Here is a 22,700-nt window from a genome sequence, read left to right as displayed (position 1 = left end):
TTCCATCCCTATAAAACAAATCACTGCCTTCTGAAGTCATCTGCTCTCTAACAGCCAGTGCTGAGATAGCCCTTAGCACGACTTGTTGCGCCATTTAATGCGTCTGTGATCCTATTCCTCCTGACAGCTAACGACAGACACTTAGTTCCAGACCCCATGTGGTGCTAGTCGCTCATGCAGAGCCTTTCACTGGGCTCTAAACGATGCAGTCTTTTTGTAGCCTTGCGTTTGTCTGTAATTTCTTTTTATCAAATGAATTAATGGTGTACGTCTGAATTCAATGAAAGCCCATCCGGTCTTTAGATCGGTTCACCCCCTAAGCAATCACTAATGAATGTGGCAGTAGTGACAGACACAAGCTGTATATACCTAATTGTTTTATTTGATAATCATTAGTAGTGATCCTGCTGCTTTATTGGCTGGATTATTTGTTTTACTGCTATCTGTAAATTACTTTTAAAGCAAAGGCAATAGTGCAATTACCCACTTTTAATTAAGGTCTTTTTCCTGTTCGTATGGCCGGTTCGGAAAATGTACTGCCTCCAGTCTCATTCTTCTCTCAATATGAGATTATACGGGGCAATAAGGAGGATCTCATGGCCCCATAGTCTGCTGTGATGTATTAAACATGCCTCTAAAAATTGTATACATTATATACAGTAGTCTTGGTAGCATCATTAGGAATGGGCTGAACATGATAAATGATAATTTCCACCAGCAGATACTATCCATAACCATGTGTTAGTGAATTAACATTACATATTATCTGCAACATTTAAAATTCTGTTTTTCTATTCTATTTTTGAACAGCATATATATATATATATATATATATATATATATATATATATATATATGTGTGTGTGTGTGTGTGTGTGTGTGTGTGTATATATATATATATATATATATATATATACACACACATATATATATATATATATATATATATATATATATATATATATATATATATATATGTGTGTGTGTGTGTATATATATGTATATATGTATATGTATATGTATATATGAAGAGTACATTTCTGTTTTCTTATTGTATGGTTAATCTCACTCAAACTGCAGTTGGATTATTTTGATATAAAATACACACTACAATAATAAAACAGTAACAAAATGTAATAGCATAATTAAAAAAAAACATAATTTTTGAACATTTTAAAGAATGTTCTCTATTTTTTTAAAACAATATATTTATTCATTCTTGTGATGCAAAACGGAATTAAAAAACATTATAACTCTTTTCTTCAGTGTCGCACGATCCCTCAGAAATAAATATAATTATTATAGTCTAATATGCTGATTTACCGCTAAAGAAACATTTTTCTTTATGTTGAAAACAGTTGCGCTATTTAAGATTTTTTTGTGGAAATCGTGATCATTTTTCATCAAAGAAAAGTATTCTTTGATGAATGGAGTTCAAAGGGGTCTTTGCATTGATCAAACGAGAGAGTAATGTGAAAAAATAAACATTCATAAAAATATTTATAAAAAAAATAATTTGCAGGTTGGTGCGTGGGGGAGAGGTATAAGTTTTTTTTTCTTTTTGACTTTCCACTCCAGACACGATGGTCCAGTCATAAGACAGCATGGCCTTTATCTCAGTGGGATCCACTCGACAGGGGGTCTGCTCATACTTTAACATCTTACGCCTTGTGACATTTGTGTGTCTACTGCAATTTGCTAATTTATTTTCAGAGAAAAACAAGAAATACACTTAAGATAATCAACTATACAGCTATTGATTGGCAGCTGTTATCTTTATACTTTTCTGTGATGAGATATAGCCACGTTGTTATCCTCAAACAGATTATTTTTCTAGTCTTGCCTTCTTCGTCTTAAAAGCAAATATAATCTGTTGCGTAACCTGACAATGACTGCATTCATCACTGACGATAACAAGAAATGTTTCTTGAGCAGATCAGCATGTTAGAATGGTTTCTGAAGGAAATCACGTGACACTAAAGGCTAAAGTAATGATGCTCAAATTCAGCTTTTTAAATATTTGAATATAGAAAGCAGTTTGTTATATTATTTCAGTTTTACGGTACGATTGTGAAATATAAAACAATTATGAATTTTCACAGCTGCGTCTCGTTCATTGGAAATGAGTTTTGTTTCATAAGAATGCATAATAAATAGAGTGCAAATGTTAAAGTTAGGGTGTGAGTCAGAAGTATGTGAATGAGGTTATGCAGGCTGAAGAATTCCTCTAGAGACGGGGGGAGGGTAGAACTGACATTCGTGGCAGTTTAATTTGGTTAGTCAGTGTGAAAGCATCTGTGTGTGATAGCGATGGAGTCTATGTATTAGAGCCCCACATATCTGTCAGAAACAATGTGTCTTTGTTCGACTGAAAGTAACAACAGAAACAAGAGTGATATTCTTCTTTAGTTCTGCGGTCTAGCCAAGAATTCAGCTCGATAACCAAGACGAATATAGAACATAGTAAGATGCCGTGCGTTTACAAGTGCTTGCTTAAAATCTATCAGAAATTTCATAATAATTAAGCAAGTTTATTGCCAACTCTTTACCGTGTTGTAGAAGTGAAATACAGTCCGCAGAGGCTGCTGTGCAGAAAATATAGCAGATTTTTTACAAGACGAGCACTTGACACAGCTTTTGTGTCAAGTACAGTACACACAGTCGGTAAATACAAGCTATGCAGAGCTGAAGTGTCTTTAAAAATCTATTGAAAATACTTTTATGGGACTCAAGCTGTGTGCTGTTTTGTGAGTGCCTTGTTAGTTTCATTTAACAATACATTTTTTATATTTGTATACATTCTATGGCGTTTTAAGCAAATTTATTTTTGTGATAGATCAAAGATTTGAGGACAATTAGAGTGCTGTATTGAGCGATCAGAAGCCATGACCACATCTGATGTGTACAATTTTAAGCCTAGACTATAATCATATGCATATACCAATGACAGAGTGTGTGTGTGTGTGTGTGTGTGTGTGTGTACGCTTATAAATAAATAAAAGGCTGTAATTTCCTGTAAGGAGTATGTTTAGGAGTAGGGTTGGTGTAAAACAATAGCACAGTTTGTACAGTATAAAAACCTTTATGTCTATACATACATAATGTCCCCACAATTCACAAAAACAGTGTGTGTGTGTGTGTCTTTACCATCTTTTTTTTTTTAGCTGTAAATAAACGTTTTTTGGAGTATGTTTTAAAATATACAATTTTAGTCGTTCTACTTTTAAATTGCATATTTAAAGGTGGAACAAGCACCAAAACACACTTCTAGCCAATCACCAGTAAGGGGTGTCTCTACTCACGTGCATGTGTTGCGTAACACGTTTAGGTGGATTTGTCAAGATAGGATGTAATCATTTTGAGATGGGGTATATTTGCTTTGGTGATTTCAAATATAAATCACTGTAAAGGCAGGGTGGGAGATTTCGGAGAGGCGAGCGATGGCAAGCTAACTTTGAAGCATAAGATCCCACCCTCCCTGCAAATGAGCTCTCCGAAGCCAAAGAGTCCTCCAAAACACATGAAGCTCACCAGCGATACAGTGATAGAAGGAATTGGTGAGGGGTTAAATATAACACGGTCAGATTATCTCATGTCTCGTTCAATGGTAAGAAGTAATTACAGTACAAAACGCATAATAATAATAATAATGCCTTCCATTGTCACTCGGTCTGCAATAGTGTACTGCCACACCATTCAATAAATCAAAATTTTTCCCATTTAATGAATCAACAGCCTATATATAGTTTTCAGTCACGTGACCGGTTCGAAGACCTGGAGGGCAAAACATAAAAAACGCAGAACTGCAGCACAACTGTGTCAGTTTTTCATCTAATTTAAAACCAATAATGTTTAGATCAGCTCTCAAAGCAATAAAACAAAGGTGTGTGAACAGAATTCAAGTTTTGGCAATTTGGGATCCATATTAAGCCCCATGGCAATATTTCAATCATTAAACACGCGGCTGAATATTGTAGAAGTGCTTAATATATTTAAAACAATAATATTAAAAAAATCTAATTCAAGTAATCTCTGTATTAACGATGCACGGTTTATAGAGGAAAGCAGATGAGGGCGGAATATGAACGCAGTCTGCTTAATGATTCAGCGTTTTCCTTACAACGGTTTTCTATGGGATACCATTTAACATGAAACATCTGCTTGCCTGTACAAAATGTACATCATCAATAAGGCGCTTCCTGAGTTTCACCTTTCACCAACTATTTTTAAAGTTTACCAAAATGCAGTTTTATCAGTTTTTTGGAAACAGGTGGGATTGAGTTTACGGCACTTCTCATTCGTTGCTTTGGTTTCTATAAACAGCGACTGAGTGTCGGACAACTCTTGAGTGAAATTCAGATGTCTAGGCTGTAATGCAGTTGGTTATTATGGCACAATTGATCTAAGATAACCTTTTGTGCAATAGTAGTACAAAACAGACCCTTTTATCTACCAATAGTAAAACAATTTCTGGCTTGTCATAGTCCTTGGACCCGGGGATATGATTGAACAAACACCTTCTGTGTTTAAAATCAATTTGATTTCTTAACTTCACCATGAGGCTTCTGACTAAAATAACAATTAATAATCAATGTTACGAGATGCAAATAATGTTTATGAATCTTCTACGGATCTACTAGCATTTGTTGAGTGAAAACTGTAAGTAAATATATGCATAGATCCATTTTTTAAGCATTATTATTGGTTATTGGTAAGCTGAGACGTTACAATTTCACACACAAACCTCTCTGATGTTTTAAATGTTTCCAGTGATGTGTGGCTTCTACACTTGACTTTTTTCGAGACGGGAAACACAAAAAAACAGACGAACGGAAATAGCGGGTGATCACGGCTGCGCCAACTGGTTGTTTGAGAAACCAACTTGTGGATAGCATTACAGCGCTAATCAGAGACATGGTGAAACTATTCTAAAACGGGAACAGGCGTGCTTTGGGAAGAGTGGGAAAGTCCTGTCAGTGGTTTTGTCCACATGTTGTGGTTCAGTCCAGGCTCGGATGAAAGTCAGTGGAGGTTTATAAACTGTGCGTGGCACATCTGTGTTTAGCTCGACAGTTTCGCATGGACCACTCGCCATTTCTGCTGCAATTAAATGAAAATGTGTACTTTTTGTCGGATGCTTGCTTTTGATTGGCCCGGTGTCACCTAGCCGTGCCTTGTTTTTTTAAATACTGGAGCATCCATCCACTGCGTGTTTAAAAGTTTGATTAAGATATCTAAGTTGAAAGCCGATCTGATCCATCTCCTGTGTTTCCGCCTCGTGAGGGCGTATGGAGGCAGCTTGTCACACAGTGTGTCGCCCACCTCAGACAATCAACAGACTGAGTAAAAAAGGGGCGGCGATGCGTTTCCCCTGGATCTTTGCACTGATGTGTTGATGATGATCTGTTATGTAAGCTGCCTTCATGTCATTGTGCTTCCTGTCAGCTAGAGTTCTACCCTCATTCTTTCACCCGGGCTTCTCAAACCGTTGATCAGCGGCTTGTAATATTTCACCCTCTGAAATAAAATTCAAAAAAAGAACGGCAGGTATGTCTCAGAAGCATTTGCAGGCAGCACCAGACTCTTTGAGTGGAATGAATGAATTCATCAAAATGAAAAAGCCAGTTTTTTTTTTTTTTTTTTTTTTTGAGAGCGCATCCTCTTAAAAAAAACACACTCCAGCGAAATACAAATTGATTTATTCTGCACATTATAATCATTTTTCCCTCATCCAGACCACTGAGGCCTTGGCCTTGAAAGCCTCTCGAGGAAGCTCTTGCAGAAAGTGTCTTTGTGTTTCGTCAGATGGCCGCAGACACTCATTTTTATGTTGCTGTAATGTCTTCGGACGTATCATGTCCCCTCAAAAGTGGAATAAGCTTTACAAGTCTGACAGGTTTTCATTTTGTGATGGGTGTGTCATGTGGCAGCAGGCGTTCAGAAAACACAATGCTGTCTTTCTTCATCTACATGACCACAAGCATTTTATATCAGGACTCGCTAGGCCTCTGTTTACTACACCGCAGTCAGTTTGCATATCAGCTGTGTCTAAACACTCATTTTAGGTGGCGAGAACAAACTATAGTTCCTCACACTGTGATCGGTTGTTTATGTTTTAACAGAATATGCAGTATGCATGCAGCAGCTGACAGAAAACGTTTATTTAAAAAAAATGGTTTTGGTAATGAAACATTAATTGTATCAAATTTGAGTTTTTAGTTAGAATGATACGTTTTTTTGGCCATGCAAAGGTTTGATATGTCTGTATGTTACCTTTTATGACTTTGATGTTTCATTGCTGTTTGTTTCATCATTTATTCAATGCTTGAATTTTGCTGTAAAGCCTATTTAGTTTCTTTGACGCCATTATGGCATCTTTATCCACACAAGTTTGTTCAGTTACATTTTTACACATATTACCGTATTATAGTTTTTTTTTAAACCAAGATGTAAACATTGGATAGGAATGTATGTAATCATTAGAGCATAATTATATATTAAATTGTTTATAGATACAGAAAAATGTTGTTATTATTAATATCATATATGTATATTTATTATATTATATATGTTACATATGCATATTTATTGTATTATATATGCATTTCCTTTTTGATATGTTGGAAATATTTTTGTAATGTAAAATAATTTTTGAAATGTAATTGAATGCAAAGCTTCAGCATTATTACTCTAATCGTCCATGTAAACATGATCTTTCAATCATTCGAATACGCTAATTAGCTGGACCATAATAATATTTGATTGTTATCAGTCATTATCTTTGAAAAGTTCAAAAGAACAGCATCTATTTGAAACAGAAAAAAAAACATTGCCTGTCTTAACTGTCATTTTTGATCAATTTAATGTCCTTGCTTACATAAAAAAATACATCAAGTTTTTTTTAAAAAGCACATGCATTTTACAAACTCATATATATGAATTCCATACATTTATTATATTCATACAACGAAATACACGGCGGCCTTTCTGAGGACGGTGTAATTATGGCATCTACCAGCAGGAGTTATTACTGCACGCTAGTCATCCAAACCTCAACCTCTTGGGTGCAAGAGAAAAGTTCCAGAAAGCGGTTTAAGCCTAAACCTGCCCAATCCTGTTCCTGGAGAGCTGCCTTTCTTCGGTATTCACTTCCAATCCCGTTCCAGCACACCTGCCTGTAATTATCAAGTGTTCCCGAAGATCTTAATTAGCTGGTTCAGGTGTTTTTGATTACGGGAGGAGCTGAACTTTGCGTGAAGGTGCATCTGGGCCACCTTGGCATAAAGCCTTCCGAACAGCTGCAAAGAGGAACTCAATGCGAAATGGCTGCGGTTCGTAGCATATTTATTAGCGACAGCTTTTTATCAAATAATGTCATTAAATGAATCGACTGCAGTATTCAAGTCTTGTTTTCTTAGTTGACCGTGGGTCTGATCCACCTCTCGTTGAACCTCCACTGCAAGGGTCAATCATATTCAAGCGCCCTTGATTTCCGTACTCCGTTGCAAGTGTAAATTGTTTTGTCAGCAGTGTCGTGAGATCTGCAACTGCGCTGCATTTCTGTACTAACAACCCAGGAAGCAATTAGCAATTGTTTGTTTTGATTTATTTTTCATGTTTTGAGTGTTCGTGCATAACAGTCCAGACGTGAGTTGGGAGCCCATGGTAAGACAGCGTGGCCTTATCTCAGTGGGATCCACTCAACAGGGGGTCTGCTCATACTTGAACAGCTAATACCTTTAGACGTTTCTGCGTTTACTGCAGTTTGCCGGATTTTTCCCAGGAAAACAGGAAATTAGGTTCACATTGCTTAGCTGAATATCAGGATGTTGCTAATAAACTCCAACTGCTGGCTGTGTATTTAATGCATTCTTGTGATGCATTCGAGTAATTTGTTTGGGATTTTAAAGCTTTTTAAAATGCAATCATTTAGTCCGTCGTACACAGGCGAGCCTGGCCAATCAGATTTGAGAATCGGAACTTGTTGTGCAGTCTGCACATCATTACACCAAATTGTCTCGTTTGCCATTTATATAAAGTTCAGATTCATTGCTTGTATGATTTTGCCGGCCAAAGAATTAATATTTCTTTTTTTTACATTTTTAATGTTTTGTTTTTGCATTCTGCTGGAAAGCCTGTAGTAGTTAATCCCACTGTAAAAAAATGTCACCATACAATGGCTTTTTGAAGCTAAGACTTAAAAAAAATGTGCTTGTATAGAAATAACGTAATTATATAATATTTACTGGAGTAAGAAACGTGCCTTTGTCGTAGCCTGCTGAGAAACGCAAATGACCCCTTTATGATTGTATTTGTTCCCAGCTGTTCGTGTTTGCTATTCATCTCTATGGGATTCTCGTTCATAATAAGCTTTAATATATCACATCTCCCCGCTTTAATACACAGTTAAACGCGAGGTGTAACAAACGGGTCACGGCTGTTCCTTTCAGGTCCGCAGACGACCGTAACACCCATAATTCCTATCTTGGTTCGCATTTCTGACCGTTTTGGAGACGCGGGGGTGCCGCGTGGTGATTAATGACCCAGCCAATAACGAGAACCCGACTCTGAAGGAGACCATAGCCGCTCACAGCCATCATTTTGGAGACTCTTTGCGCGTGTGTAGCCGGTGGGAGGAGCCCGCTTTCCTGCGATTGTCTGTCTGCGCTCGCGCTGCGCGCATTCCTCTAAAGTTGCGTTCTCGAGACATACTGCGTCGCGGAGGATTGCGCGTCGAGACAGTCACTCTTGTTTTCCGACATCGAGATTTCTTTTGGTTCCTTTCAAGATGACAGAAGAAAAGAATGTTCGACATTTAAAGCTGGTATGTGAGTACGCGGTCTCGTGTCGCGCTGTGCTGTAGTTAGTTGCGCGTTGGACGGGATTTAAACTGAGAATAAATGTAGTTTTAGTGCATCCTGAAGTAGCCTAAAAGCGGAGAAGTTTTAATCGTTTCGTAAACCAGGACCGTGCTGCAAAACATGCTGAGATACTTGCCTAGACAGTGTTCTGGGGCATCGTAGACGCTTGAAAATGCTGTCTAGGTAGTGGGCTCGCTAGATATTGGGAAACAGCGCAGTGGAGTCGTTGTGTTTTACTTCTTAACCTGATAGTTCTCTTTTGCGCCGTGTTTCGACGCTATTATCGGCTGTGTCCGGATGAACGCCTGTTTGGAGATGCTGACTAACATTGTATTGTTATTTTAGCTGTGATCAGCAGTGATGTTCTCTCGTAGGCAGAGATAAATGGAAAATAGTGTGATATACCCTACTCTCATAATCTGAATATTGTGGGATTTGCGCATCTATGTATTTGTATGTGATCGTATATATATATATATATATATATATATATATATATATATATATATATATATATATATATATATATATATATATATATAATCGTCCATTATAGTACATAGATGCTGAAACACGTTTCATTTGCTATGGGCTTAACATTAAAAATATGGAAAACAACGATGGCTTTTGAATAATCTTGTTTTTGATCACGTTGGAAAGTTTCTATTTTTCTTTATTTGTTTATATATTTAGATTTTTATTATATATATATATATATATATATATATATATATATATATATATATATATATATATATATATATATATATATATATATATTTTTTTTTTTTTTTTTCAACTGTTTTGGAATTTAAGAGCGGGTCCGGGGCCCACTAGGGGTCCTCAGTAACCCTACAAGGGACCACATATTTAAAAAATGTTCAAATAAATGATATTGCAAATATTTTTTAAAAAGACATAAATCCCATTTGCATCCGATTTCGGTAAAATGTGCCTGATCATCAAAAATTATTAGCGGATGTAAGACGTTTTGTATTGCTGATCGTTCGCTCTTCGGTGATATTTACGATTAATTTACAAATTGGATAAAAGCTGCTCGATCAGAGTGAGAAGTGAGTTTAAACAACATATAAGAACGCGATGATCGTAATCCGCCGCTGTGCGTATATTTTTATATATAATAATTTCAAAAAAGTTCCTTGGGGGGGGAGAAAAGCTCACCTGCTATAAACAAGTTGAGAAAATGTTTTCACTCTGAAAGAATGTTGCTAGTATTTGTAGCGTGTTGTTTTTAGTATAGCATTACTCACTGACGTTTGCGATCGCAGGAAACCCATGTTACTACTTTTTTCGAATCCGAGCATAAATCCCATCAACAGCGGTTCGTATGAAGATTGATCTCAGGACTCCAGTTTAACGGTTTTCGTACCTCAGCTGTTTTTGATTTGCAAGTGATTGTTTGCACTTTGCTTTACAATATAAAGTCTATTGTAAGTGCGTGTTTTTGCCGAGCTTTCATCAAAGGCTGTCAGAGTCCCTTAACAGAAAGCAGGTATTCGGGGGTTTGATTGTTCCGCTGGCATGCAGAACGCCCCGTAGGCAGACCCTGAGCTGAAGGTCATTAAAATGTCATTTAGCAGCTGTCAATTTTAAAAGATTATGTGGCAGATTGATCTGATGTGTTGAAAGAGCACTACTGTTGGTTAACGTAAGCTAAACCATTTAACATTTATGACTAGGATTCCTAAAAGTGATCTTTAGTGGCGTGTACACCATGGCTGTCGGTCCCTTCATGTTCTTTTATACAGGCTTAGATTGCTGCCAGCTAAAACGGGGATGGTTAGCTCTTAAAAAAATACGACTTTTGTTCCACTGCGACTCTCTGAGCAAAACAAACTGAGTGTACACTTGTTTTGAAGGCACCTCTTTTTTACGCTCTTGTGGCTCGTGACATGACACGTTCTCTCAGCTGAATTACACATGAATAACAGCGTAATTAGATGATATGAGGTGCCGGGTAACAGAAGGCTGAAATGGGCTGAACCTTGTTTCTTTTTTGCCCTCGCCATTGTTTTTGTCTCTAGGGCATGGAGAAAAGTATGATGGACTGTTGTGTGGTCAAAGGGCAACCACAAAATGGCGTTTTATCATTTAATTCTATTATTGTAATAGCGCCTACTGGAAAAAATACTTCACTCTAAACCCGAAAAGTAAATTGAATGCCTTTTTAGCTGGAAGCACTGTTGTTTTAATTGATCCATTTATATTTATGTGGTTATATTGCAGCAGCATGCAAGAAAAACTAAACGTGAACTATATAAAACAGGTTTTGCTTTTTTTTTTTTTTTAAATATAAATCTTTAGGAAAAATTATTGATCAAACAGACGTGGTTGTCAACTTGATTTAAAAATGTGTGTAAAATGCAGTGAAAAATTTATTTATATTATATAGCTTCATTATTCCAGTCTTCAGTGTCACAATCATTTAAAATCATTCTAATATTCTAAATTGCTGCTCAATAAACATGTATTATTAATGATGAAAAATAAAAATGTGATATAGTTTTTCAAGGTTTCTTTAAAATTGATGTTAAATAAAAATGTTCTACATTATAATGTCACTTTTGATTAAGTGCTTAGTGTATATATATATATATATATATATATATATATATATATATATATATATATATATATTATATCTGACTACATATTTGCCCAGCCATATTCATAACAATATAGTGTTAGTAAATGATACACATGCATTATTATGCACTCTACACTTTGTTACTATGCTTAAAATGCATTGCAATTTCAAAATCAGGAATGTGGCAGTTTAAGCTCCCTTCGCTGGAAGCAGGCAGGTGTGGCTGTATTTTATGAGTCTGCATTGTTGTCAGCATTCCACGAGGAACTCCGTTAGAACGGCTGTAAACAGAAACAATAACTTTTTCACAACATTTAGAGCTCGCACCCTTCCTGTCGATAATAGTTAGCTGTATTTTTAGCTTGCCGTGCATGCAACCTTTTTGCCCAATACCGTAGATGTTTATGCTTCTTCATCTCTCGCCCCATTATTTGTCCCTGATGTTCAAATTACCTTTCGCATTCATCGTGGTCAGATACACAGAGTTTCCTGCACCGCTATTCAGCCGCTGCCGGTTCTACTCGGCAAAAAGAAATTGTACTCCACTCGCTTTGCTCGCGGGCTGAATGAGAGGAGATAAAAATTGTGTTGCGCAAAACTTGCGCAACAGGTATTTTTCGGATTGTCTTTGCCGACTGCATTCAGAACCAAACACACAAACGGCGTCGTTTGATGATACATTAGCTATATTATGGGAATTATCAGAGCAGCGGTAGGAAACACTACATCATATGGCCTTAAATTCAGCTCACATAGAGCTGTTGAGAGCCTCTAGAGGGGCCGGCTGGGGACTGCGTCTGGATTGGACTGGCTCAGAGAGGAGCGTGAAGGGTACATTTCGCACAGTCTCTAGCAGATGCCGCGCTGATCGTGTCCGCTCACGGAGGGGACGTGTAAATCTCATCGCTTCGTGGAGTATAGGTCGTTGTGTACCTAATGAAGGTGTTGCATATTGATCACATGCTTCCAGTCACATGTTTTATTCAGGGCGTGATGATCCTGTTTAAATCCTTGGTTATTTCTCAGCGCCGTACTGTGCATTCATGAGGCATGTGGGTATTGAGGATGGTCTTGATGTTGACCCATGGTTTGTTTGTGTGGTTCACAGTCGGCTTAAGCGCACCACATTAAGACTGTCATATATAATAAATGAGTATCAAGACTACAATCGGCTGATTACTTTAAGCTGCAGACATTCAGCAAAACAGGTAGGTTTTGAACAGAATAGCTCTTGTTCTTCCATAAACAGATCTCGTATTTTAGAAGTAGGGCTTGGCTATGCCTTCTGGTGATATGTATTTGCTCTTAAATGGCTTGAAATGGTTGCCGTTATTAGTAGCTCCAAACGGCATCATATAAAAATCCAGTTAAAATAAATCATGCTTTCTTTACTGTTTTCTTCCGAACGGACACATTGAGAATTCTGTTTAATGCAAAAATGCTCGATTAGTTTTGCATTACCATACAAAAAGTTCAAGGTCACATTTTTCTGAATATAAATGAAATAGATTATTCAGCTAGGACACATTAAATCGCATTTATGTTGTTAGAAAAGATTTGCATTTCGAGTAAAGGTTGTCCTTTTGAACACCGTATAGCCTACATCAAAGAATGCTTCAATTAAAAATGTATTACAGCTTCCACAAAAATATGATTACAGTCCACATATTAGAATGATTTTACAGGAATAAACCACATTTTAAAATATATTTAGAAAACCGTTGTTTTAAAATTAATAAATGCAGCCTTGGTGAACATAAAAGAGACTTCAAAAGCATCTTACTGACCCCAGACTTCAACAAAGTAGCGTGTATCTTAAAATGTTTCATTGTTTTTGATACACAGAGCGTTATATTATACACACAGTAATCGCAATCAGGAGAAACAATGCATCACACGCTTGAAAGGTAATTGTTGATTCTTATGCACAGCAAATAAAAAAAGACACCGATTTACATGACAACAGCTGATAATCAGTTTTTTTGCATTTTTAGACTTCATCCAATTAGCATTACTAAACTACTTCCACTGTATGCTTCCAATTGAAGACTTTTTAAACTAAATCAAGTCTGAGATTGAATGTTTCTATAAAAACAGCCAATGCGTTGGCACCAATGGGTAACAGGTAATAAGTTGGCACCAATAAAGCCCATAAATATAACTTAAAAAAAAAAAAAAGAAACTGCTAATGTGATGCTGTCGCTTTTCCTCACCGCTGCGCACCTCTGAGCTACACCGGATGCTTTCACTTTGCCTCTGGTCCTGGGACTTCTGCTGCCTCTAAATTTCAGCTTGTGTGTGTCACATTTCTGAGTGTATCCTGAAAAAATAATGAGGCTTAATTGGATTTTCTGCCTATGTTGATCTCCACCCTGCCGTTTCCAGAGAGGAGCACTGAGCTGTGAGACGCTGGGAGTGAGATAGGCGCTTGACTCTCACAGGACCGCTGACCCTGGGGGCGGGTGCTCATGTACAGGCTGTTCCACTGCAGCTTTGCCACTTCCTCCAGCAAACAGCAGCTCAGCAGGAAATGGGCTCTGGTCTGTTCAAGGCCAGGCATGTCTCTGTAGAGGCTCAAACCACGAGCACATCCATTTCAAATCATGGGATTGTAAGTGCTCCGGAAAGGTTTCGACCATCTGAAAAGCTGTTATAATTAGTGGTGACAGTCTAAATTTGTAATTTGATTACAATTTCGGTGCTCGTTTTAAGGAAAGACTGTGAAATTTGTTTAAACTTGGCGTTTGGGACCAGTCATCATTTACGTTGTCAGATTATGTAAAAATCGATGCATTGGCAGCAACTATTAGATCTTCAGTTGACCGGATGTTTTCTGTCAAGGTTTTCTGCAAGTCTTAGAATGTCTCAATTTGCCCTTGCAAAAATTGAGATCTTGAAAGGTTTTAAATCAGAGAAGAGTTCTTAAATACGTACTCATATTTTTATGCTTTATAAAAAAATTAAAAAAAAGTCACCTTTGAAATTCTCTCATCATTCATTCACCCTCATGCTATTCCAAACCTGGAAGTTTCTTTCTCCTGTTAAACACAAAAGTAGATTTTTTTGAAAATTGTTAACCAGAGGTAGCCATTGACTTCCATTGTATTTTCCATTGAGTCAATGGCTACCAGCAACTGTTCGGTTAACAACATTGTTCATAATATCTTCTTTTGTGGTAAACACAGGAAAAAACTGAATTGGTGAATGAAAGAATTAACATTTTTGGGTGCGCTGTCCCTTTAAATTTACCTTCATAAAACCCGCACTATGCTGTTGACAGCCAGATATATATTGTATACACTATACAGCTGTAAGCCAGTTGAGTGGCCCACATCTTCTCCGCCTCTGTGCTGGTGGAGGCAGAGGTGAGCATATGGGATTAATCGTCTGTGCTGCCGTGGAGGTGGAGGCAGGCGAGAGGTCAGGAGTTTCCTGCGGCAGCTGAGGGAGGCTCCCGCTGTGGCTGTTAAGAGCCAGCTGCCGTACCCGTACATATGCGTGTGTCTGCCTGCATCCTGTGATCTCACCTGGCACGGTGGTCAGGCGGTGCCGTCATCCACCCTCACCCCAGAACTTCGTCCTCCGGGGGCCGGTAAAGCACAGACAGGGTGGAGCGTGGCTCAGCGTTCTGATTGTAGACACACAAAGTGCGCGTTTCAACTCTAGCAGACACACAAGCGCAGCTTTTATACTGTATAAATATAAGCATTGTCACAGATACTTACTTTGATCCTGTAAGAGTATATGAGGCGTTTCCTACTGAATCTACGGAGCAGCAAAGAGAAATTTTTGCAGTGCGAGATTAATATCGTAATAAGACGTTCTACGTGTCTTTCTTTGAGTTGTCACCACCGGCTGCACATAAAAACAAACTGATTCACAAACTAATGACTCTTTTAAGCTGGGAATATGAAATGAATCATTCAAAGGATTAGCAAGTTATTGCTCGCTTAAGTATTTGTTGAATCTGAATCTGCTTGTTTATATGTTGACATGAAGTTTAAAACACACCATATTTTTTTCAGTGTAATAAATGGTATTTTGATTACAAAATGTAAACAAAAACAGTGTATACACACTATATATATCATTATTTATTTATTTATTATATAGAAATAAATTAATGTTTTTTCCAGAATAATGCATTAAATCTATATAATGTAAAAACATTGAGCAGCACAGCTTTTTTCATCATTGATAATATTAATGTGAGCAGCATATTAAATGATTTTTGAAAGATCATGTGACACTAAAAATGGCTGCTGAAAATTCGTTTTTACCCTCACATTTAAAATATATATTGAAATAGAAAACAATTGTAATATTTTACAGTATTACTTCTTTTATCGAATAAATGCAGTTTTGGCTTTTTTCCAAAAAACACTAAAATAATCTTTCCCACTTTTAAAAGCAAGAGGTTTATGGTGTGAAATGGCATTTGCAGTGCATTAATGATGAATTACATGAATTAATAGAAATATTTGGAAGAAAATAAAGAGATAGTCATTCGATTATGAAAACGAAAAGATTTTTTTTTAAGAATAATGTATGCTGATGAATCGTGAGACATTAAGGAAATCCCAAAAACATTTCTCAAGTAAACACGGGTCATTTCGATTCCGTGTTGACTGTGATTTAATAATGCTGCACAGGCTGTGGCATGCACTCCGGAGACCGGTCCATATTTCAGCACCCGCATCATCTGCTCTTGACTCATTTATGACCGTATAAAACCACAAAATAAATCCACGTGCATAACTCCTCCTCACCTTTCGCATGTTTACTTTCGACTCTCAGCAGAAGGAGCTCTGCACATTTAAGCTGAGCCCCGTGGATTTACAGCCCTTTGTTAGGAATACAGGCAGAGGTTCGGAGAGCAGGTAGGAGGAAGAGAAGGGATGAAGAGCTAGCTCGCTCACACTTACTCACCTCGCCGTCATGTGAACACAGAGAACGGGGACTCCTACGCTCTCCGTCGGCTCAGTAACAGCCCAACTTAAGGCAGAGCAGGATTATGGAGCATGACTGAAAAGCTCTCTGCAATTTATGCGATGCATAATCCATGAATTATGAATACAAACGAGCCATATGTTTGTGTTTCTAGCCACGGAATGCTATCTATAGTTTATTGTGTCGGAGCATATTTTTCTCAAGCTGTCTGTTTGATGGCTGATTATCTCATTCAATATAGAAAAAAAGCAGAAATTGAACTGTGCTGAATAACCACTGCGTGTTTCAGGTGGAGCGCGCATCACAGCTAATACAGAAAGTTTTGTGTAAAATAAGCCATATTTCATACACTTTCATCGAATTTAAATATTTAAATCTGATGATAATGTTAGTCATGGTTTCTTATCTCAAAAGTACCAAAAATTGTATTTTTGCTGCTGCACCTTTAAATTTTCTATATGAAAATGCTGTTTTGATGGGCCTAGCTCGGCGTAGGCATTCAACGTTTTGCGACATATTTGATGTTTCGCTTTGACTCTAATGCTTTGTGACGTTTTAAAATAACATGCTACCTGCACTACACCTGAACCTGCAAGATACAATTAACAAAGGTGGTGTTTTAGCTTGTTTTTCCATCTCTCATCTTTGAGCTCTTTCATTATAAGTCGTGTTTTTCATGAGATTCATACCCAAGGATTCAGCATCCTTCTTGAATCCGGAAAGCGAAACATGGAGCTGTAATCATAACTGTGCACGAAAACAATTACAAGTACTTGCCGCTTTACTGCCTCTTAATGTTTTTTTGGTAGAAATTGCAGTGATATGTACTCGCTGGTACGTATTTTGTGTTTTATGTACACTTCCAATCAAAGTTTGAGGTCAGTATGATTTGATTTAGATTTTTTAAGAAATTAATACATTTATTTAACAAGGATACAATTAAATTCATCTAAAGCACCACTAAAGGTTGTTTCAAATATCTTCCGTTTGAAATTAATTTTGTTCTTTGTAACTTTCTACACATCAGAGAGTATGAAAATAAAATATTAAGCAGCTATTTTGAACAAAAAAAGTATTCAAATGTAGATTAAAACGATTCTTACCTCATCATAATGCTGAAAATTCAGCTTTACATCACAGGAATAAATTACATTTTCAGATATATTAAAATAGAAAACAATTTTACTGTATTTACTGTAATTCCTATCGACCACTAGTAGTGTGCTTTAAACTTGAAAAAGGAAATAACACTACGTTTTCTTTGATTTGGCACCTAGTGTTGATTTGCTTGGACTTCATGGAGCTTCATAAAGCCAATAATCTTGCAAACCACTTGGTCTTCCTCTGGCATTTGTTCTCCGTTTGATCGCCATTGTTTAGTCCGTGTTGAATCCACAGTGTTAAATGTGAGGCCCGCAGGGTGTTGAACGAACATAAAATGTAATACTTTAGACCGTCGTGCCAGTCTATGGGAGAAAACATAAACAGCATGACTGTGATGGGTTGTGGGGGGGGAATAATGGCCTTCTCAACTCAACACAAATGGAAATGCATAAACGGAACAGCAAGACTTTGACATTTCAACAAAAAGAATCAGCAAAACAATCAAAGTCAGCCAAGGAAAACAATGCCTTCTCCCTGCCCCATCCCCAGAGGAAATACCAAACATTACAGCAGCTTATAAATAGCATCTCCTACAGCCAAATGCAGGAGGGGTACTACATCTCTGGGGGTCTTTGGAAACACGCCAACATCTCCGACACGTCTGTCTTGCACTTCCCTTGCACTCTTTTCCTCGCTATCTGCCCTCCTTCTGCATGAGTTAGCAACCTTGTAACACCTCACAAACAGACGTTTATTTATTAATAAGCAGCAGCAGCAGCACTTGTGCGGAGATGGCTTTTTTTTTTATATATATGGGTGCTTCAGTGGAGGAGTGTATGTGCGGACATTGATCCGAGTGATTGCACATGTTATCTGAGGCCGATTGTTGGCTGATCGCACAGCACCCGCAGGGCCACACGTTGTAGCACACGGATGCAAGAAGGGCTAGTATATAAGATATATAGAGATATAGGAGCACAAGAACCAGAACCTTCATTCTGTTAGTACATGGGTGATTCTTTGACTTGCAGCATGTTCTATAGATTGATTATAATTAAAAAATCATTTTAAGCACCCTTTGGAATTATTGCAATTACGGTATTGGAAACCATTCGATTTCCTTGCATTACAATATTTGATATGAAATACAGAAGTAATATTATGAAATATTAATACAATTTTACACAATTGTGCACAATTTTAATGTTTTATTATATCCAATTTAGTTGTTAATATATGTTAATATATTCTGTTAAAGTATTTTTTAAATTGAAAAATGTAATTTATTTCTGTGTTGTAAACCTGAGTTTTCAGCACCAATTACATCCATATAAATGTAATATACTGAATCACTTACATTTATTATTATTTTATTTTTAATGAAAACGTTTTCAAGATTTCTCAGATTGTGAAAAAATTATAAAAATTCAGCATTTCTTTAAAACAGAAATCCTTTATTTTTTGCAACCTTATAAATATTTATATACCTTCTGTTTTTCTATTAAAATTCAAATTAAATGAATAAGTGTGAGTGTGTAAATTGCATTTTAATATAATAATTTTAACAGGGTCCACAGGGTCACAAGTCCCTTTAGTTGAAGAAACACCCAAATATTGATTCAAGCTATTAATTTTCTCATTTCCTCGTTCCCAGAGGAGTTATCTGAGTACAGTGGGTTCATGTGCAGGCCGGCTCTGTGGCTTAATAATGAGACTGAGGGAGACCCCGATCCCAAATCTTTCCTCAGTTAGATTTCTTGTATTAAACACTGCGCTTTGCTTGTCTTTCTTGGCGATGATCCAGGGTTTAAAAGATGGATTTTCTTGATCGCTTCAGCTGTACTCTGAGCAAAGGCCTCAGTGGATTATACATTAAAGACTCCAGGAAAGAGTGCATACGAAATTTACATTTTCAGTAGAATTGTTTATATTGGGAACTTCACCAGCCGGGGGTTCATTGACTGGGTTTTATTTTCAAAAGTGACCCCTCTCTATTATAAGTTTCTGAATGAGAAAGGCCAGCATGCGATCTCAGAAATCATTTTAGTTTAGAGCCTTGAGGAAACGCTGGGTGGGTTTGAAAGGTTACATAAGCATTCAGCTCGCAAAGAAGGCTCATAGAAAACCGAGAGAAAGGCCATCAGCTAATCAGCCCGTTTGATTGGTCATGCAATACTGAATCCAAAACTGCACTTTCACACAATTTATTTTTCATGCTGTTCATAAAATCTGTGTGGATGGCTAAAAATGAATTAAAAGTGGTTGGGAAAGACACATTATTTGCAACCTGGTCTCATAGAAATGCGTGTCCTTACTGCATGTTTTTCCACGGTTTCACAGAGAAATGTCCACTGAGCGGTGCTAAAACACGGGTTCAGTATGTAAACCCTAGCACCTTGCCGTTTTTATTATGATTTATTATTAGAATAATAATTTATTTATTGTCCTTTTCATTAATTTAACATATTTATATTGGGGACGTTGACGTATATAAATAGCTACTTTCCCTGGTAATTAGTTACTTTTAGAATGATGTAACTCATTGCGGGAAGTAACTAGTAACTGTAACTAATTCTTTTTTTAAAGTAACCCAACGCTGCTTGCACATCGAAACTCAATAATAAAACACAAGACAAAAGAACAAGGTAGTGGCAACCGTTATTAACTCCAGATATAGTAAAATATGAAAGCACCTGTTTTGAATATCATAAGTATTTGGATAGGATCAGAGATACTGTAGCAGATTCTGCTGTTCATTATTGTCAGATGGGAATGCAGATTAGTACATTTGAGACTCGGCGCAGCAACCCATCAGATTGCCATTTATGCGCGGCACAGGCTGCATTTCATTCGAACTACGGGAACATTTGCATATTTATGGGAATTTTAGCGGAAAGGTACGGCATTAGTTCGGTCGTCAGTTCCTCGCACATTTTGTGTCACACGTTCCGCGCCCTGTGTCAGCAAACTAGAAATGAAAGGAGACTGTAAATGAATTTTTGCGAGCGCAAGTGTGTTTGCGGTGCGGCATAACGAAAGGATTTGCCGCAGCTTTTGCATGTTTACACTCCCCATTGATCAAATCCTTAATGCATGTCAGCGGGGACCTTCACCGCAACGCTGAACCAGACCTACTAATGTTTGGATATTCAACGCGTCTTGTTCTCCAAAACGCGTGAAATAGAGGAAGTATTAAAGAATATGACTGAAAATATCAGGCTGGAACACTTCAGAGTAACTTGCCGTTATCTTTAATGTTTGCGATTCGATGTAAAATGGAGGAATCAAAGAATCTTTATGTGCTCTGATGCTGAACCGTATCCTAAAAGCTTTTGATTCTCCTCTGTTGGCTCCAATGGGAAAGTTTGTTCTCGTACCTCTGAGGATTCGCTTCAACATTGGACACAGCGGCGCAAGCACTCCTTCAAGTTCTCACCTCTGTCTTCTCCCTGAAGGTACTTGAGGTGAAGAAATGGGGTCAGCAGTCCGTGTCAGGAACACCAGGGCAGTAAATGTAACCAACTTTCAGCAGCTCGTTTTTTTTTAATTTAGCCTGGTTCTCTGTAATCTGGCCTTAAAGTTTCATGAGGTTTTGGCTTGCATTTTTAGCCCGTTTTTGTTCTCACCAGAGCAAATGCACATCAATAATGGACGTGCTTTCGAGTAGCGGAAAGAGGAAGTGTGAAGGTATTCTGTTAGTGTTAGACACCTCTCCAGCAAAGTCTTTCTAGAGTATTAACGCTGCTGTGATTGGTCTATTTGGCATCGGTTCCATCCGCAGGTGGTAAATAATTAATTTTACAAACAGAAACTGTCGTTGTAGTGAAACTGAGGTTTTGACCTCAATTCCGGGCTGAAGATTGTTCAGGGAAATAAACCAGTGATAAGCTCCTTTGAAAAAAAAGTCACATTTTTCATGGCACATTGATGGTAGATCAATGACTATAGAGTGCATGCATTTTAATGATTATTATATTAGTTTAGATTTAAATTTATGTTTTATGTACACTACCAATCAACTGAAAAAATATTTTGAAAACCCCAATGCTTTTTTTTGGATTCTTTGTTGAAAATTTAAAGAACGTCATTTATTATCATTGTAGGTTTGTTTAAGGTTTGTTTTTTTTTGTACTATTTTTTTTCTCTGATGATCTTTAGGCATTAAATAAATCAAAAATAGCAATGAAGTTGTTGTTTTTTTACGATAAATTGTTTTGATGACTGTACAATTTTTTTTTATAAAATTGCAAGAAAAATTCTAGAATTTTTAACAATGTAAAACATCCATGAAATGTTTTTTTACATATTTTCGTTCATTTATTTATTTATTTTAGGGGTCACACTTTATATTAGGTGGTCCTAACTACTATGTAATTGCACCAAAAGATAAGTACAATGTACTTATTTTGTTCATATTGTATTACAAAACACTAATGCTGCTATTAAGGGTTAGGGACATGTTTGGTGATAGCCAAAGGTTTAAGGGTAAGTTAAGGTGTAGGGGATGGGTCAACAGTGTAATTATAAAAGTAATTACAGAAATGAATTATAGATGTAAGTACATATAGGCATTTAAAAAATATATAAATTCAAAGTAAAAACATGCATGTACACAAAAAGTACATTTAAATGTAAATAGTAGTTAAGGCCACCTAATATAAAGTGGGACTATTTTAGGTGTAAAGATGCTGTTTTGTTAAAATTGAAGTATGTAATAGCTGTGCCACTAGCAGCGGCAGAAATACAAACGGTTTTCTAAACACTGACGTTTTACTTTTGCCCCATACACAACTGTGTCCCAGAAATCAACATTTCAGAGCACCAAAACATTGTTTTCAAAAGCACCACAGAATCACAGTGTTTGAGAAAGACGTCCTACAAATGGCTTTTCTTGGAAAAAATTACACACTTCATTTTTTAAAAACTCAGTTTGTGACCTCGGCGTGCTGTGAAACACAGACACGTTTCCACCGGCGTTTTCCCCTCCCTCTCACATCGAGATCCTGCCACTTCCATATCTGGGACAAAGGAAGCCTCTCCATCATTTCACAACCCTGTTATTCTCGAGTGGTAGGGCACCAGATGGGCTCTGACCTGGATCCGCGATCTTCGATCATGAAGGTTACCCATCCGTGTTTGTGCAGACGCCAGAGCGTTGAATCTCTAGTCAGTGGTCA

The 22,700-nt window shown here is 37.1% G+C and overlaps 1 protein-coding gene across 5 annotated transcripts in view; it reads left to right on the top strand.

Moving 5' to 3' along the window:
- Nucleotides 1–22,700, top strand: part of mid2 (midline 2) — a 121,502-nt gene that overhangs the window by 35,862 nt on the left and 62,940 nt on the right. For 3 of the 5 annotated variants that reach the window (XM_043257278.1, XM_043257274.1, XM_043257275.1), the window contains exon 1: nucleotides 8,610–8,824. The exons of the other annotated variants lie outside the window; for them this stretch is intronic. The gene's annotated coding sequence lies outside the window, so the exon portion shown is untranslated. Of the gene's footprint in view, nucleotides 1–8,609; nucleotides 8,825–22,700 lie in introns of those variants that run through there. 5 annotated transcript variants of the gene reach the window in all.

Source organism: Puntigrus tetrazona, chromosome 14, assembly GCF_018831695.1.
Source record: "Puntigrus tetrazona isolate hp1 chromosome 14, ASM1883169v1, whole genome shotgun sequence".
Classification (NCBI taxonomy): Eukaryota; Metazoa; Chordata; class Actinopteri; order Cypriniformes; family Cyprinidae; genus Puntigrus; species Puntigrus tetrazona.
Note: the sequence above shows the minus strand (reverse complement) of the source record. Positions and strands in the feature narration are given on the sequence as shown.